Consider the following 20,524-nt stretch of genomic DNA (forward strand, 5'->3'; position numbering starts at 1 on the left):
GGAATAAAGAATTAATGATATAAATTCTCTGACTTACAGGAACCAAACAACAGGGAAGTCCATATGTTTCTGAGAGGCTCCAAGCTCCTTATTCCCATATGTGGTAGTGTCAAATCAAGGCTATCTCTTCAGAGATCCCACTCAATCACTACTAAGGTCTCTTTGTGCTATCCCAAGTATCACATATTTCTTCCTTTTTGGTTATACCAAGACAGAAGTCCAGCATTCTTTTCCCCATCACTGATATCGTCATCCTCTTTATTCTTCCTCCCTGTTTATTTGAATTAGAGGCCAATTAGTATACCCCAGATGTACTGCAGGAATATCTGAGAGGCAGTTGCAGGCACGACAACACTTGTGACATCACAGAAGAAGACAGGGACCTCCAGGTTACAAGAGATATTTCAGGGAGGGACTAATGATGACGTCACTGAGACCTGCCATGGCCTAATACCTAAACAGTTTTCCTTACACTGATCAGATTTGGAGTGCCATTTCCAGGTATGTCTCCTGTGACACAGTGGAAACCTTTACATACTCCATCTCTTTAAAGCTAGAGAAATCTCTTGCTTCATTAGTGGTTACATGTTCTGAATGGAGAAAGGTAGTCAGGGTTTGGCATGGGTAGAAAAGATTTAGAAATATGGATTGGAGGAGATTCTTCTAGATAATAATTAATTCCCAAGTTCATTCCTGTGAACATATAGTTCAATTTTCTAAGTTTTCTCTGTTTCCCAAAGGCCAGTATTCTCCCTACAAATATTTAATTGAATGAATATTGTATTTCACATTCTTATTGTACATTCCTTGATAGGGGACTTTATAAATATTCCTTAATGTGTACTCAAAAATTCTGTTTTATAATTCCATTTATTGCAATGATTTTGTCAACACAGTTGGCCCAGCTACAAAGTCAATATAACAGTGTAAATATTTTGTACCGACTTCAAATGATAAACTCCCAAATTCTTATTCAAAATAGTTTTGGTGCATATATATATATATATATATATATATATATATATATATATATGTGTGTGTGTGTGTGTGTGTGTGTGTGTGTGTGTGTGTGTGTGCGCCACAGGTCCAGCAGACTCTGAATGGCCATTCCTTCAGTCTCTGAAAAACAATGCCTCCCTACCCCTCTTATGGATATTTTATTTACCATTTTAAGGAAGGACTGAAACATCTGAATTTTGGTCCTCTGTCTTGAGTTTCATGTGGTCTGTGCATTGTATCATAGTTAATTAGAGAATTTGGGCTGATATCCAATTATCAATGAGTGCAAACTTTGTGTGTTTTTCTGTTATTGGGTAACCTCATTCAGGATGATATTTTCTAGTTCTATCCACTTCCCTATGAATTTCATGCACTCATTGTTTTTGATAGCTGAGTAGTAGTCCATTGTGTGAATATAGGTCATTTCTCTATCCATTCCTCTGGTGAAGGTCACCTGGCTGTGGAAGAAAGGTCAACCTGAAACATCTCTGGCTTTCCAGCATGCAGATGTTTTCACAATTTCTAAATCACATCAGTCACCGAAAATTACCAGGGGAAAAATCTCTGACAGAGGGATGGCAGCCATTACTGGAGAAGGAAATGGCTTTGATGTCCCTTAGAACAATCTGCTCATGCCATGGCCATTCAGTCAACCCAAGCATCATGGGATTAGGAGATGTAGATTTAGAGATTGAATGTTTTAAGTTTCCTTGGGAAAATTTACCCTGCTCACCATGGTTCACTGTTATCAGGAAATATTTGGAATGGTATACTATGCACCTATGAAAAATAAGGACATTGTGAAGCTGCGGTCAACTAGGTGGAACGAGTTGAGAAAACTGAAACTCCTCTTGGTGAGATCATTGAAGATCTTGAGAAAAAGGAACACTGGGCCTGGAACACTGAAGACACAGATGTCCATAGAAAATACAAGAGACATGACTGAGGAAAAAAACAGCTGTGTCTACTGGACTATGGAGCAATGGTTAGAGCCCATACAAGAGGAGATCTCTATTAACAGAAAATTTGATCCAGAAATACTGTTGAGGAAAGCTTGTTGGAATTTCCAAACCTAATGAGCCCATAAAGAAAACACACAATCTGGTTATTATAATTATAATCTATAAATGTGTATTGGGTAGATCTAACGTTATTATAACTTATTCCCAAACCATAAAACCCCTTGCTACATGTGCTTTCTCCAGGCCATATGGATTTTTTCCATCATTACTTCCTCCTCTTTTTCTTCAGCCTTCTCGCTTCTCCTCTTACTCTCTTCTGCATCTCTACATATCCCGACAGTCAAACCTCCAGTACCAACTTTCCCCTCTGGCTATCAGTAATAGGCTCTAGCATTTACTGACCATGTAAAATGGGAAGAAGGTTAATATGCGATTACCTGAGTCTATGATAGAGGCCTTGTCTGGGGGAAACCTCTTTTGAGGAAGCAGATAAATATCAGGATACAAATAGAATTTGCTGGGGGAAGAGCAAATCCGTATATGTTTAGCATATGTGTCCAGTGGATTCTGAGAAAATGGGAATATTCTTCCTAAAGACCCAGTTATACTACACCTGGCCTTATATCTGAAAAGACCTTTGCCATACAGCAAGGACATGTACTCCATCATTTTCCTAGTGGATTTCTTCATAGTGAACAGAAAATAGAAATAAGCCAGATGCCCCTAAAACAAATAATGGCTACAGATAATGTGGTTCATTTACACAATGGTATACTACACACATATGAAAAATAAGGATATTGAGAAGATAAAGTCAAGTAGATGGAATGAGAAAGTATTGTCCTGAATGAGGTAACTGAGACCCAAAATAACATGTACACATTCACTTAAAAGAGGGTGTTAGCCATAAAGTACAGAATTCACACACTATGATCTATGGAACCAAAGAGGCTAAGCACGAAGAAAGACCTAAGAAAATGCGTGAATTTCACTCAGAATAATGAATAAAATAATGACAGGAGGCAGATGGAAGGAAAGAATTGAGTGGCTGAGGGGATGGGAAGGGAAATGGGGTTTGAGGATCATTTCTTGGTAGAGACGGGCAAGAGGGGCAGAGGGCCAAGTGAATATACTGATTCAGTGACTGTCCAGGGTGGGTACTATCTGTATGATTTGCCAGCAATCTGTGATTTGTGAGGCTACCCTGGCTTCCTTGACGGTGACTTTAGCTGAGACTTGTTACAGTGGGGATACAGATTCTTAAATGGCCACTTTCAGTAGCCACAGAGGACCCAAGTTGGATGGATAAGTACCCAAACCCACCCCCAAAATTTTGACCCAGAAATCGCCCCCTCTATAAGAAACACAGGGACAGAGATGGAACAGGAAATGAGGGAATGGCCAAAGGATAAGTGGCCGGATGTGAGACTTTTCCCCTGGGCAATCAGCAAAACTGACATTATTCACGGTCCTTTCTTGTGTTGCAGATGGGAGGGTAGCGTTATTGTCCTCTGCAACGCTCCACCAAGCAGCCGACTGACACAGAAGCAGAGGCACAGGGCTTGATATCAGATGGAGCTCAGTGAGTCTCACTGAAAAGCTGAGGGAAGGACTGAGAGAGGCAGAGTTGCACAATGGTCTTCACGTGGGTTCACTAAACCCGTCACCTGTCTGTGGATCCTGTTCTCCTACCCGGGCTGCGTTTTCAAGAGCTGGTAGGAGACGATGAATCTATTCCTGCAGAGACTTGATGTGCCAGGGGAGAGGGTGTACCCAGAGGGGTCCTCCACTCTCTCAGAGAAGAAGGGGAGAGGTTAGAAGGAGGGACTGTAAATGGTGGGAGACTGAAGGAGTGTGGTGCCAGGTCAGCATTCAGAATGTTACCTGATAAATAGATACAATCATTCTGGCAAGGAGGGTACCGGGAACATGACCTAACAGGATCAGGGTGTGACATCATTGGGGTGGGGCATGACATCATGGGGTGGGGCATGACATCATTAGGGCGGGGACATCACATAATGGGATCTAGAATTGACATCATTGCATGGGGCATGACATCATGAAGCTTAAGAGAAAATATATGAAACTGTAAAAAAAAAAAAAAAAAAAAAAAAAACAGCTCGAGAGGGAACTGAGACCTAGAGACACAAACATGGCTGGCGTTTACCTATGCATGGTATCAGCTGTGCGATAAATCTCATTCCATCTACAATCTACAAATGCAGAGAGGACATAGGAAACAAGAACGCCCGTGAGGGGGAAAGCATCGACCTCTCTGAAAGGAAATCTGGAACAGATTCTGTGAGTGTTTGAGGGCGACTGAGGACAGGAGCAGAGGGTCGGTGGGGATGACGGAGAGATAGCTCAGTGCAGAGAGAACCGGCCAGAATTAGGGGACATACGGGTTAATGCAGAAAGTCGATGGACTGGTTAATTCATGGCATCTAGAGGGCGACCTTCCTGAGGATTTAATCTGATGGAGAAAGTAGAGTCCGAAACTGAAATCCTTTGAACTCGAGCAAGCAAGACCTCAGGGGTGGGGATGGGGCACATTCAGTGGAGTCGATTTCTGAGGAGGTCAAACGGAGATCCCTGAACCACAGACTGAGGCTGGGACAGAGATTAAAGAAGGTCAACCAAAGGAGGTCTCCATCAATGTAAATGCACCCGAAAAGCACGTCCTGGTCTCCAAGGTTTGTGTAGCCCTTTTTCACCCTGAGTAAGATATACGCACACCGCAAATCACCTAATACCTCCGAAAAGAACTGTGACACTGAATTCCTTGGAGGAACCCCTAACTCACTTGCAGGCAGACCAAGATTCTGCTGACTGACAGTTTCCTGGGCCCACTTCATCCTTTCACACCTGGTGTGCACCTGGACACTCTAAGAAACAGAGATCAGAGATGTGTTTGTGTGTGTTTGTGTGTGTGTCTGAGTGTGTGTTTCTTTGTGTGTCTGTGTGCTTGTGTGTCGGTGTGCATGTGTGTGTGTGCGCATGTTGTGTGCGTGGTGTGTGTGTGTGTGTGTGTGTGTGTGTGTGTGTTAGTCATGTATAAGCTAACCATCCTCACACAGACTGTCTGGATTGGTTTTCTTTTTGGAAGGTTGATGGATCTTTCTCTTTTCCTAAGAAAAGGCCACTCTGGTTCTCAACTCACTCTTGAAGCCGTGACAGGGTGAGTGATTATTATGTGTGAGGTAATTTGATTTCATGGATATAATATCCCTTGAAAAACAGGGCTCAACATTTACTTTCCTTAGTCTGTGATACCTCGAGGGTATTATTATTATTATTATTATTATTATTATTATTATTATTCCAGGATTATTCCTTTATATTATTGTCTGTGTTGTTACCAGTGTGCTAAAGTTCACTGATGGCAGAAAGAAAGATTTTTTTTTCACGGGGATCCCATTGGACGGCCATGTTTTGTTGTTGGAACTGAAAGTTTTATTTACATGCTCACAAGAGCAAATAAATGCAAGTACGGAAAGTTCCTTGGTCCTCTACATGAGAGTGACATCCTCACGTAGTCCTCTGATCTACTTGAGAAACAGAGAATTTAGATGGGCAATGAAATGGATGCTGACCAAAGACCCACATAGGGAGAAATACAGTTTTTCACAGTGTTTCAGGCTTTCGGGATCGGTAGACATTACACAACCGTCTTATCATTTATAGAGGAATACTCAGAATTATTAAATAACAGAAAAAAGAAAATTTTAAAAACATATTTATGCTGGCTAATTTAAATTCCTGTTTTTGCCTCTGGAATATTATATATTCTCTTTCAGGTTCTTCTTGAAATTATGAAGAAGTGAAAATCGGTATGGGTTTATCTGATTACATTCTTTAACTTGAGTATTTCTTATTTACATTTCGACTGTTATTCCCCTTCCCGGTTTCCAGACCAACATCCCCCTAACCCTACCCTGTCCCCTTCTTTGGGTGTTCCCTTCCTCATCCTCCCCACATTAGAGCCCTCCCTCCAACAATCAAGTACACTGGGGGTTCAGCCTTTGCAGGACCAAGGGCTACCCTTCCTCTGGTGCTCTTACTAGGATATTCATTGCTACCTATGTGGTTGGAGCCCAGGTCAGACCATGTATAGTCTTTGGGTAGTGGCTTAGTCCCTGGAAGCTCTGGTTGGTTGGCATTGTTGTTCAAATGGGGTCCAGAGCCCCTTCCAGTCCTTTCTCTGATTCCTTCAGTGGTTTGCTCCTGGCATTTGCCTATGTATTTGCTGTATTCTGACTGTGTCTCTCAGGAGATATCTACATCTGACTCCTGTCGGCAAGCAGCTCTTTACTTCATCCACGTATCTAGTTTGGTGGCTGAATATGTATGGGCCACATGTGGCTCAGGCTCTGAATGGGCATTCCTACTGCCTCTGTTCTAATCTTTGCCTCCCTATTAACTCCCAAGGGCATTCTTGTTCCCCTTTTAAAGAAGGACTGAAGCATTCACATTTTGATCATCTGTCTTAAGTTTCATGTGTTCTGTGCATCTAGGGTAATTCGACAAGGTGGACTAATAGCCACTCATCAATGAGTGCATACCTTATGTGTTTTTCTGTCATTGGTTTACCTCACTCAGGATGATATTTTCCATTCCATCCATTTGCTTATGAACTTCATAAAGTCATTGCTCTTGATAGTTGAGTAATATTCCTTTGGGTAGACGTACCACATTTCTGCATTCATTCCTACGTTGAAGGGCATTTGGGTTCTTTCCAGCTTCTGGCTATTATGAATAAGAAATTCTGCACTAAAAACATCTCGACCCAGACTTTTTTCATTTGGGAGACCTTTAATGACTGCCTCTATTTCTTTAGGAGTTATGGGGATGTTTAAAAGGTTTATCTGTTCCTGATTTAATTTTGGCACCTGATATCTGTCTAGGAAATTGTCCATTTCCTGCAGATTTTTAAATTTTGTTGAATATAGGCTTTTGTAGTAAGATCTGATGTTTTTTTTTTATTTCCTCTGATTTTGTAGTTATGTCTCCCTTTTCATTTCTGACTTTGTTAATTTGGACACACTCTCTGTGTCCTCTCGTTAGTCTGGCTAAGGGTTTATCTATCTTGTTGATTTTTCAAAGAACCAACCTTTGGTTCTGTTGATTCTTTCTATGATTATCATTGATTCTACTTGGTTGATTTCAGCTCTGAGTTTGATCATTTCTTGCCTTTTACTCTTCCTGGGTGTATTTCCTTCTTTTTGTTCTAGACTTTTTAGGTGTGCTGTCAAGATGCTGACATATTCTCTTTCCTGTTTCTTTCTGCAGGCACTCAGCACTATGAGTTTTCCCCTTAGAACAGGTTTCATTGTGTCCCATAAATTTGGGTACGCTGTACCTTCATTTTCATTAAATTCTAAGAAGTCTGTAATTTCTTTATTTTTTTTTTCCTTTACCAGGTTATCACTGAGTAGAGCATTGTTTAACTTCCACGTATATGTGGGCGTTCTTCCCTTATTGTCATTGAAGACCAGCTTTATCCCGTGGTGGACTGATATGATGCATGGGATTATTTCTATCTTTCTGTATCTGTTGAGGCCTGTTTTATGACCAATTATATGGCCAATTTTGGAGAAAGTGCCATGAGGTGGTGAGAAGAATGTATATCCTTTTGATTTAGGATAGAATCTTCTATAATTATCTGTTAAGTCCATTTGGTTCATGACATCTCTTAGTCTATCTACATCTCTGTTTAGTTTCTGTTTTCCATGACCTGTCCATTGATGAGAGTGGGGAGTTGAAATCTCCTACTCTTATTGTGTTCGGTGCAGTGTGTGCTTTGAGATTTAGTAAGGTATCTTTTATGTATGTAGATCCCTGTTATGGGAACAGAGTTTTCTCCTTTCAGGTGGATAGTTTTCCTGTCCACTGGCTTTCAGCTGTCCCTGTGGGTAGGAATCAGAAGGACCTGCACCTACGTCTCCTATGTTCCTCTGTGGGAGGGGGGGATGCACAGATGGCACAAGGTGTTTTCCTGTTGAGTCAGGAATCTGGGCAGAGAATTGTCTCCTCTGGTTTCCCAGGAGTGTTCTATTCCCCCCACCATCAGCTTTTGGGTGCAGGGAGCTGTTTGATCAGGTCAATTCGGATCCAGGCACAGTCTGGAACATGGTGGTCCTGCAGTTTTACTCCGCTATATTCCTGGGTCCAGAAGCACTATGCTGTTTTGTCTTGGGCCAGAGATGTGTATAACGGTGGGCAGACCTGGAAGCCTCGGTTTCTTGTAGGCTCAGTATTGTCCACACTCCTGGGTGATCAGCATTCTGTCTCTGCATCTAGGAGCAGGGAGCTCTGGGCTGGGATCACGAGGTTCAGTAGCCAGCTAGAAACTGGAAGTTCCTGGTCCCAGAGGATTTCTGCCTTTGCTTGTCCTGAGTCGACCAGTCAGGTCACTTAGAGCAGAAAAGTTTGATTCACCTCTGGTCTCAGGTCTGATGTCGCTCCTCGGGTTGATTTTCAGGTTTCTATGAGAGCCGCAAGCAGAAATGTCCTGCCCCTACTGTTCCTAACTCCCTATGCACAGGAGGCCCAGATGGAATTAGGTGGTTTTTTCTTGAGTCAGGAATGTGAGAAGAGTTTTTCACATCAGTTCTCCAGTCTTTCCAATTCTCCTCCAAAATTTGTTGGAGAAGACCCCTCTGATCAAGGGGAGGTACAACAGGCCCCATCAAACAAAGATGGCTGCAAAATTTCTGTGTTCATATAAGAAATGGAACTATTATTTCAATGATTTTTCTTGAAAAACATAAAATGCTATAGTCTCCTGACCCTTGCCTTTCATACATAACTAAAATGCTTTAATCTTTGACTTATACCAGCATCTAGAAGCTCTCTCACTCTTTTGAGTTAAGCCTCCTGTAACTTTCTACCTCATTTCCTTCTTTTTTAATTGAATATTTTATGTATTTACATTTCAAATTTTATACCCTTTTCTGGTTCCCGTCTCTTCCATCCACCCTCCCCCTGCTTCTTTGAGATTGCTACCAATCCTGCCTGCATATTCACACCTCAACATTCTGGCATCCCCTACACTAGAAAAAACAGACTTTATAGGACAAGGCATTTCCTCCTATTGATGCCAGACAATGCCATCCTCTTCTATATATGTGGCTGGAGCCATGGATCCCTACCTGTGAACTCTTTGATTTGTAGTTTAGTCCCTCAATTCCTTCTTCTGTAACTGGACAAGAGCTCATTATGATTCACTGCTGTCAGTGCTGTCCTTGCAGCAGGAATACAATGGTTAGAGAGCCTGGACCTCAGGAAGCTGAATGTTCACACAAATGACTAAAAACTTGTACCGACTGAAAAAAAAAATAGCGTGCAAATATTTTCAACATATTGCACAATGAACACTTACCATGGGATTCAATGCAGTTTCAAAATATTATCGCCAAGTTTACTTTTTGCCCAGCTCCATGAGTGAGTGGGTCATCATTGATTTTAGATTATTTATTTAGTGTTGAATATTGAGAGCCTCCGACAAAGTTCTTCCAGTGAATCTTTATTCACACTCATAGTTCTTTGTTTTTTTTATTGTTTGTTTGTTTGTTTTCTTTGGTTTGGTTTGAAATAAAAAATATACAGCAGAAAAGTTAGCTCTTTGCTATTATTGGTATAGTGCACAGCATGTCTGGTGTGTGTCTGTTACTCCCTCTCTAACCCAGCTTTATTTGAATTTATGAAGCTGAGATGCCATGGATTTTGCACACAGGAACCATCTTTGTTCTCCCTCCACCAGACCTCAAACCTCCTGTTTCTTGCCACTACTTATGATAATTTTATATTCACTGATACATACAGAACCAGAGAATCCCAGCCATTTTGTAGTAACTTGGTATCCTCAGGGTCCTGTCATGCAGCATACATCAAATGCCTGAGTAATATTCCACTCCAAGGAAAGCCCACAGCTGATAACTCTTCAAATTATACTTTATTTTTTTCAACATATCTATGTTTGATGATGACTCTTAAAAGCTTTACCCTCCTTTTTAGCCCTCCACCCACACAAGGCAAAAGAAAGAATGGGGGGCTTTGATGGGTGTGCTGGTGGCCCTGCTTAGAAAGGTTCACTGGAGGGGTTGGGGATTTAGCTCAGCAGTAGAGCACTTGCCTAGCGAGCACAAGGCCCTGGGTTCGGTCCCCAGCTCCAAAGAAAAAGAAAAAAGAAAAAAAAAAGAAAGAAAGGTTCACTGGAGCAACTCCCATCTGTGTTGTCTGGAAAGCAGAATATCAGTTCACAGTTTAGCAGAGGCAGTCTGTTCCAATAGAAAGTATTTCATGAATACACTAGTAGTCCAGTTTTGTAGAGTTGTCATAACAAACAGGAAATAACAGCAGTTGCACAACATACTAGAAACAACCAGGCTTCTGTCAGTAATCTGGAAAGAGAGAAGTTATATGCTGTGCCGCTCTCAGGGAATTGAAGATCAGCAGAGACTCAGGAGTCAGAAACATTGCTGCTGCTGCTTTAAGTGTTTGCCATAGTCTGTATAGTCAACTTTTCCTTGAAAAATATAAGGTATTTGAAACTTTTGCTGCTGCTACAAATATATTACTGTAGCTGAGTAATTCTGTACATGATTTTCTCCTCAGTGGGATAGAGATCATTCCAATCATTTACAGCTATTGCAGCTAATGTTGAAATGGGTAATCCAATATGTGATCAGATGAGAAAAATTAAGACAGAGTACATGCTTTGACCATGTTTCCTATAAAAAAGTTTAAAAACACTTACAACTTATGAGCTGTAATGGTACTACAAACCCTTAAAACCACCTCAATAGCAGTTACTTATTCTTACTCTTGTATGAAATAAAATACAGTTAGTTAACAAAAGGTGACAACAAGGTGCTTGTGAATATGTAAGCCTAATGCTGCCTTTGGTTAAGATGATAATTATCAAAACTATGATTTCAAGCAAATTTACAAAAAAAGTGTGTAAGACATGGAGCTCATCTGTTAATTTTCCTGTTCTGTTTGGCCAAAAGCACACACCATCTAGTTGTAGGGATAAGTCAGTTTTATATTGTAGAACCTCAACCTAAGTATACATGTTTTTTCAAACATCTACTAGCAGGGTTACATTCTTTCACTTTTTTTTTCACTTTTCATCTCTAAATTTCCTTTTCCAAACAATGATCCCAGGGTTGTAGGAAGTTGTGTAATGGGTTTTAATTATTTTCTCGTTCTATTTTTTTTTTATTCCAGAGGTGAGAACCAAACCCAGGGCCTTGTGCTTGCTAGGCAAGCACTCTACCACTGAGCTAAATCCCCAATCCTCTAGTTCTATGTTAAATGTAAAGATATAGAAGGGAATATGTGAGTGGATAAACAATTTGTAATTGTATCTTATTAATATATTTCCCTTAGATTTTATTTTGTTTTATATTTACTGACAAAATAGTTACAATTTATTGAACTTGGTGACTCAAGGCATCAAGTATAATACAGTTTTAAAAATGACTTGGAGCAATATATTATGTGAACTTGAATTTTAACTCCATTACATCTTATTTTAAAGAGGAAATTTTCACACTGTTGTTTCTAGTATTTAAAAAAAAAGAAGTGGACTGATAACTAAATGAATTCTTGGAGGATCAAAATGATATATATATATATATATATATATATATATATATATATATATAGGAAGAAAATTGTTTGTGCAGATTATATACTTAATAAACAATGATATTTGATTATATATTCAGTAGATGGTGAAGCCCTTGAAGGAAAGCAGAAACTACAAATATATTTTTATAAGTCAATTCTCTATATATGTACTGGAAACATAATAAGGAATCACTTATTTTTGGAGTAAGTGTATGAGTGAATTAGAGAAGCAAAGGACATCATATCAATCCCCAAGTACATGGAAGTCAGATCGCTAAACAATCATCATGTTAAACAAGAAAAAATGATTACAGAGTCATTTAGAAATAACAACATTTTTCTCTTCTTTGGCTAAACCATATATGTCATGCCTAGGCAAATTCTTCTAAAAGCAAGGTCTTTACTTTGAAAAAGCATGTATGTATATATGTATATTTGCATATATGTCTGTATATGTATGTGTACATCAGGACATATGTATATATCATATACATATGTGTATGTGTATATACATAAATGTGTATGTTGACACAGATAAACATATGTATATATATATATATATATGTGTATATGTATATATAGATATATTTGTTTGTATGTGTGTATGTACATGTATATACATATAAATATGTAACATAAAAACGAACTCTATTTTCTAATTTTATGAAACTTTATTGCTAAATGCATTAGCACTCAAGAATTTTAAAAGCTGCTCTATAAATTTGATTCATTTTAAAATCACAGTTCAGAAAATAGATTCAATGTAGGTGATTATTATACTATCAAATTTCATTATCTATTTGATAAAAACACAAAGACTTAATTTAGTAATGTCACTGTACATATGTTTTAGCATGTGACATATCTCATTAGTTTTTCCAGCATGTTATATAATTTCAGGATTCAAGACCTATGTAAGGTAGAAAATATAACAAATGGATTGCTATATGTGATAGATCAGAGCAATAGATAGATAGATAGATAGATAGATAGATAGATAGAAAACTAGATACATACATACATATATACATACATACATACATAGTTACAAAGATGAAAGATCACAGATGAAAAGTAGACAAATATCACATACTCAGAATCATCGATCATGAAATAACTAGTATTAAAATATGAAAATATCTTCCTATATGAAGCAAATTTTAAATGTGAATTACGTTCATATTTTAATACCTAAAGGGAGATTTATCAGCCATAATATTTAAAATAAAATGTCTATTTGAAATACCCTCTCAGGTAATTAAGAGACATTAAATACTTAACTTCCTTTACATTAATCTGTTAAATTATCCCATCATCTTGTCTTTGTTACTTAAATGCAAAACATCAAACTTTGTCTCCAAGTTCAAATCTTCGTTACTTTCCACCCTGCTCTGCATTCTACCTCAAATCCTATCACAATGTTTAAGTCTCTAACAAATCCTCATGTGCTCTCATGAAAATTAATCATGATCCATCTTTTTTATCTTTACTACCATTGTTCTCTTACAGATAACTATTATTTCTCTGTCACCAATGTGATCACTATCCCCTTCTCTCTTTCAAGTACCATTTTCAACATCAACCATTTTATAGTTTCTCTTTATTTGAGAAAATAAAATGATCTATTTTCCCCTAATAAATTATGTACCAAGAGTTTTTTTTTCCATTGAAACTTTAGACAAGAAAAACAAAGTTGTTACAAAGTTCTAGTTCTACTCAGACCTAAAACAGAAACCTGGCTATGTGACAGGAATCATAGGAAGAACACTTCTGGAAGAGAACGCAGAGTTGTAGAAGAAGACCTTGTGCAGGGAAGTGCTTCATTCAATTGTAAACAAAAATTGTAAAAGACCTGAACTTTCATATTGAGTGAAAGTTGTTGAAGAATATACACAAGTGATTCTGAGTGGGTTACAGAAACAGGTTAATTTATAAATACATGGTAAATACTAGAAAAATGGCATCAAATTGTAAAAGAGCAGAAAAGGAAATGAAGTTAAAAGTTGGTACAGGTTTCAATATGGATGTTGGTAATTTGAACATGCTGAACATTATTGGTCGATTTAATGGGATGAATGCCTCAGATACATTAACAATATTGCATGACCCTATAGCGAAATTACACAGTGTGAAAACATTAACAATAACCTTTGACAAAAATCTGTTCATGTATGGGTATATTCTTTAATATTTCTTTTTGAAAACATTCATTTAATTAAATAAAATTCAATAAAGAACCGAAGATAACCCTTTTCATCTCTGACATATCCAATCTCTAAACAGGGGTATAGTGGATGAAACTTCATACAGCATTTGCCTACTCCAGGTATTATTAATTTAAAATAATAAGCAGAGGAGTGTATCATATTTGTGGGCATTGGTTACTAAGGCCCAATTATCTCCTCAGAAGATTACCATTAAAAGAAATCTAACATAACTTTGATTCCATTAAATATTTAAAATCTTAAATACTAAGCTTGCTTATCATTTTCACCGCAGAGGACACCATATGTAATTACATCATTTTTACATGTCAATATGAGTCACTATACCATTCTGATTTTGATACATACCAAGCTTAACAAAGAGGAGACAGTACGATTTACAGCAATCCTTACATTTCTCCTATGGTGCACTACATGTGGTCCATATTACAATCGATTAAATTAATAGTTTAAGTAAATGATAATGGCATGTCAATGTAGATTTTGATATTTCATACAATAAAAAAATCAAGATACAATAAATAATTACTTACAGAATTTACTTTTACAGGGAGACAGTAGGTTAATAATACCTTATAATATCCACCCTAATTCATATTGAGTCAGTGCTGGAATATGTGTAACAACGTTTGTAAAAAGAATAAGTACTTTTCTGTATCTTTTTAACAGCAATTGGACATAGTCAATAAAGAAGTATCAGATAAATGTAGAAATAATTCAAAAACTTTTTAAAATTATAGTGAAAGATATTTCTAGAACACCTGAGTTCATTTCTGAGGCTCCATATAACTAGCTAATATAGTGCAGAGCACTTGTATTCCATGTGTATAAACAATATTCATTTCCATAGGAAATAAATGTTTTAAAATCTCAAAAGCTATATTTATTTAAGAGTAAGATTTTTGACGTTTAAGATTACAATTTTCCCATTTTTATTAAATTTGGTATTTACTATTTACATTTCATATTTTATTCCTTTCTGTGGTTCCAGGCCATCAGCCCGAACCTCTCCTTCTCCCCTTCTATAATGTGGTTGTACCCTCCACATCCATTCCTATCCTTAAAGCACCCGACCGTACTTTCCCCTACATGAAGGGTCCAATCTTATTAGGACCAAGAGCTTCACAATGGTGTCCCAAAAAGGCTATTCACTGCTACATATGGAGTTGGGTTGTGATTTAGTACCTGAAAGATCTAGTTTGCTGGCAGTATTTTCTTTGAGGTTGTAAGTCCCTTAGCCTCTTCAGTCCTTCCTTTAATTCCTCCAAAGGATGCCCTATGCTTAGTTCAGTGATTTGCTGTTGGCATTTGTCTCTGTGTTTCACATGCTGTAGCTGTGTCTCTCAGGAGGGATCTATATACAGTTCCTGCCAGCATGCACTTCTTAGCTTCATCAATCTTTTCAAGTTTGTGTGTATGTATATATATATATGGGGGAACATGTCCAGCAGACTCTGAATGGCCATTCCTTCAGTCTCCTAAAAACAATGCCTACCTACACCTATTATTTATATTTCAGTTACTCTAAATATAAGGAAGGAGTGAATCATCTGCATTTTGGCCCTCCTTGCGTTTCATGTGTTCGGTGCTTTGTATGTTAGGTAATTTGAGCATTTGGGCTAATATCGACCTATCAGTGAATCCATACTTTGTGTGTTTTCTGTGATTGGGAAACATCACACCAGATGATTATTTTCTAGGTCCATCTATTTGACTATGAATTTCATGTACTCATTGTTTTTGATAGCTGAGTAGTAGTACTTTGTGTAAATATATGCCATTTTCTGTATCCATTCCTCTGGTGAAGGGCATCTGGGTTCTTTACAGCTTCTGAATATTATGAATAAGGCTGATATGAACATAGTGTAACATGTATGTTTGTTGTATGTTGGATCATCTTTTGGGTATATGCCCAGGGGAGGTATAGCTGGGTCCTCAGGCAGTGCAATGTCTAATTTCTGAGGAAACTCAGGACAGATTTTCAAAGAGGTTGTACTAGTTTGCAATCCCAACAACAATGGAGGAATGTTCCTCTTTCTCCACATCCTCTCCAGCATCTGCTATCACCTGAGTTTTTGATCTTAGCCATTCTGACTGATGTGAGGTGGAATCTCAGGGTTGTTTTGATTTGCATTTACCTGATGACTAAGTATGTTGTACATAACAGAAAGCATTTTAAGAAAGGATGCTACCTAACTGTTGGTCTGGATATAGCTGAGTGCCAATTGATCCATTTCTATCTCTTTCTTAAAAGTTCGCGTCCAAGTGTATCAAGGAAATCTATATAAAACCATATATGCAGAAACCAACAGAAGGGAAAATGTCAGAAAGTGCCTAAAACACATTTGCCAGGAGAAAGTTTACAGAACAAAATACCAAAGGTTCAGGCTCTTAGATCACCAGTCAATAATGAAATTTAAACAATCTTAAAATTTTTGTTAACGCAAAGTTCACTGCCAATAGGATAAAACAGAAATCTACACATTTGGAAAAGATTTTAACCAACCCCATATCTGGTAAAGTGCCATAATAATAAATATAGAAATAATTCAGAAAGTTAAACTCCCACACAACAAAGTAACCCAACTTTTAAACTGGGTTAGAGAGCTAAAACAAGAATTCTGAACTGATGTATCTCAGTAGCTGAGAAACATATCAAGAAATCTTCAAAATCCTTAGTTATCAGAAAAATACAAACTGAAATGAACTTGAGAGTCTACATTACACCAATCAGTGTGACTAAGACAAAAAACTAATGCAGTAGCAGAGTAGGCTATGATGTAGAGAAAATGGAACACTCCTCCACTGCTGGTGGGATTTGTATATGTATAGCCACTTTGGATATCAATGTGGAGGTTCAGAGAATATTGCAAATAGCATTGCCTGAAGACCCGGCTTTACCAATCACTTCAACGCAAATACTCAAATATGATCCACATATAACAGTGACAAGTGGTTGAACATGTTCAGGGCAGCCTTACTTATATAAGTCAAATGCTGCAAACAGTCATGATATACGTCAACTCAACTTAGGAATAAATACAGAAAGTGTGCTCTATTTAAACAAAGAAATACTACTCGGTATTAAAAATGAGGAAACCAAGAACTTTGTAGGCAAAGGGATGGACCTGGAAATTAGTGAAGAAACAGAGATCGAAAAGGACATAACATGGGATGTACTTAGTGAGAAGTGGATGTTAGCCGAAAAGATCAGTATACCCAATACACAAATCATTTATCACAAGGAAGTTAAAATGTTAGAAGGCCATACTGCAGATTCTTGCAACCGACTTAGAATTGAGAGCAAAATGATAATAAAAGAGAGAGGAGTGGAGGGACCTTGCTAGAAGTAGGAAGGGTGGAGAAAATGGGGAGTGTAGAAACAATATAAAGACAAAAGAGAAATCTACAGGAACTTGGAATAAATAACAATAAGCATCAGTAGTGGGTGTTGAACTTGGGCATTTCCAGGAAAGTCACAGATGCCAGGGATGCAAGAGGGTTCCATAAATTTACTGGGACTATGGTAGTTGAAATAGTAAGCAGCAAAGAGATAGAACCACAAGAGACTACCTCCTGTAGCTAGACATGCCCACCTGTGAAGAGAAGGTGATGCCCACACATTTCAAAATCTTTAACTTATAAATGTCCAAAATGAAAAAAAAATGCAAAGAAAAAAAAGGAGCAGAGACTGAAGGAAAGGCAATCCAGAGACCACCAGACTAGAAGAACAATTTCATCCACAGACTCCAAATCCTCCGATGACTCCTGATATCAAGATGTGCTTGCAGATGAGACCCTAATATGTCTGTCATCTGAGGGGCTCTGCCATTACCAGATGGTGACAGATTCACATACACATAACCATTTGACAGAAACTTAGAGCCAGAAAAGCATGGCTAGTGGATTGCCTGAAGGATCTGAAGGGGATTGGAACCCAATATGAAGAACAACACTATCAATAAAGTATACCCTTCAGAGTCTCAGGAAATTTAGCACAAACAAGTGTATATTTGTGCCAGTAGATGGCTTCTGCTACATAGATTGTAGAGCATATGGAGAAGACTACTGCCTCATCTTCCATTTCTGGGAAGGGAGTCAATTGGTTCTGTGGAGATGCCATATCCCAGAGAAGGGGGATGGTAGAGGACTAGAGTGGAAGTGGGCATGTAGATGGGGGAGCACCACCTTAGAAACTAAGAAGATCAGAATGGCTTGTGTGATTCAAGAAAGAAAGGCCAATTGGGGAAATGACATTTGAAATGTAAACAAAGGAATAGATTATTGTATACATATAATATTTATAATATAATATATTCATGTTTCCAACAGAGACATTCACATCTCATTCCTTAAGGACTATACAAAAGGTTTGCTCAAAGGTAAAATCCATATTTTGGGATATACTTATTATTGAAAAATTACATAGATAAACCCAATGCATATTTTATCTTCTGTCCCTCTACCTATAATAAATCTTTATTAACTTTGATAAAAATAAAAAAAGTGTTTCTACTCCATTACTGACAACTGACAGAAAGAGAGGAAGACTGAGTATTACATACTAATTTACACCGATACACACATATTCTCAATAAAATCCGTGCGAACAGATTCAAGAAGACACTAAAAATAAAAATATATACACATATATGTCAAATCTACTTCTAATATGATCTTTGTGATAGGATGTTGCATCTTTAACTCAGAACTTTAATCAAGATCTATTCTTATTTTTATATTTTTAGTCATCTGCAGATACATCTTTTTTAGGAATGAATCCTTCGCACTGGAGACCAGAGAAGAGACCTGCAGTTGCATTATTAATAAACATCAAAGCAAAATATAAAAGTCTGAATGGAATAAATATTTTAGGACAGTGTTTTGCAAGCAAATTCTTTCATAGACAGTCTTTGAAGAGCTCTGAAATTTTGCATTTCATATTTGACTTTTCTGGGACTCTGACTAGAATCAACTCACAACTGTTTGGGATTTTCTTGGCAATTAACCAGTTTGTGAACAGAGCTGAATTTATCATATGCTCTTCCATCTACATTAATATTGCTACAGTGAGGAACAACTATGGTAAAACTCTTCATCTGATTTTTCAAACAGCATCCTCATACCACTGCGGACTTTTGTGCTTGTGGAGGGAAAGGTTGAGAACACCATTTGAAAGTTGGAAATGCTGAAGTGGGAAAGGCCTGTGTGTGGATCATACACAACTTCAGAATATCCATTGTTTTAATAGTCACTAGGAAGTGGACTTCTGCAAAATGACTTCAGCAGAAAATCATGGTAGAAAAACGGTAATTGATTCACTGGAAATATAGATGCACTGGATTGTTCAACATGGGCTTAGAGGTAGAGACATGTGAGCACATAAAGTATGGAGAATCAATCCTGTGTGATGTTAAGTTTCCCTACCCCATGGTTTCATGCAAACAGCATTATATTTAAGCACTGAGGAATAGAATAAAAGTCAATTTTTTGAAAATCCAAGTCACAAAAAGTACTGTCCTCCTCCATGATGCACATAAACTCTCAGGTGCACTGGCCTTCACATGCCTGGATGACAGCTGTCAGCATGGGATTTACTGCCATCCTTTTCATAACAGCAGAGCTCCAATCTGCTTCAGCCACGTCATCAGCTCCCCATTCTGATGGAGGGAGACTAGTTCACTGAGTATGCCTATGAAATCTTTGATTAGCTTAAAGACCTAGGAACTATTTTCACTCCAGTGAGCTGTTATAAGTAATCTTGAATTGAGTTGGTATTGTTAGTGGCTGTGATGTCTACAAATCCCAGAAGACCATGTTTCAAAGGGAGTTGATTGAGAATTTCTTGGGTATTTTTGCAATACTGGTAGGTGGGCTCGATGAATAGGAACATCTTCCCAGACTGGGTCTTGCAGTTCCCATACTCCTGAGCCATGTTGTGAGGCTGCAGTTTCCCTGAAAGGAACGTTCTATTGAAAAATGGTAATCTCAATGTATTCTGAACAATGCATTACATTGAAGACCATAGAAAACATGGAAGAAAGAAACTTTTACTTTTTCTAGCTTACACTCACATTCCTACCAAACCCTCACATACCATAGAACCTGCTTACTGAGGATTTAATCATATAATAATGAACAGATGAGACATCCAGGCTTGTGGACTTATCAACTACTGGATTCTTGGACTTTACAAATATCCATCCATTGTTAAATTATGTGGACCACAGCCTGTGATCATTGTGATAAATCCCTTTTCTCTGTACAAAGAGATTCATCCTCTACTCTCTGTTAGGGAACAGCGGCTTCTACACCAGGAATCTAGAGAAGACCTTTTACAGCAGTTTGTGTCTAGTAAGTGTTTCAGCTCAGTTACAAATTACCAATGGCCACATTCCCTTAGCATGATTTTCATATGATGCTTTGATACAGTGCTTCTTATTTCCTAGAGTTCTTGGCAACAGAATTCAAATAGCAAAAGTAACCTATCAATGAAATCCACAGTAATATATTTGCATGAGTGCATTGGAAAGAATTATTATAGGATAAACAAGAATTGGAAAACTAGATTTCCTTCCTTCTGTAGATCAAGACCAGGAAACCACAACTACAAAAAATCTGAGACAAGTTGTCTGAAATTTGTTCTTTTCTTCAATCATGGGGCTCATGGGGAAGGAACTCAGGTCTCAAGAGTTGGCA

At 37.9% G+C, this 20,524-nt stretch overlaps 1 long non-coding RNA gene across 2 annotated transcripts; it reads left to right on the forward strand.

The window, feature by feature from the left end:
• The first annotated feature begins 425 nt into the window (after positions 1 to 425).
• LOC134484688 (uncharacterized) lies at positions 426 to 20,006 on the forward strand. Of its 2 annotated transcripts, XR_010062337.1 has the most exons (5): positions 426 to 501; positions 3,449 to 3,676; positions 5,071 to 5,142; positions 18,158 to 18,207; positions 18,574 to 20,006. It is a non-coding gene; the product is annotated as an uncharacterized LOC134484688 (long non-coding RNA). The 2 variants fall into 2 exon arrangements; XR_010062338.1 differs by lacking the exon at positions 18,158 to 18,207.
• The last annotated feature ends 518 nt before the right edge of the window (positions 20,007 to 20,524 follow it).

Source organism: Rattus norvegicus (genome assembly GCF_036323735.1).
Source record: "Rattus norvegicus strain BN/NHsdMcwi chromosome Y unlocalized genomic scaffold, GRCr8 chrY_unlocalized_3, whole genome shotgun sequence".
NCBI lineage: Eukaryota > Metazoa > Chordata > Mammalia > Rodentia > Muridae > Rattus > Rattus norvegicus.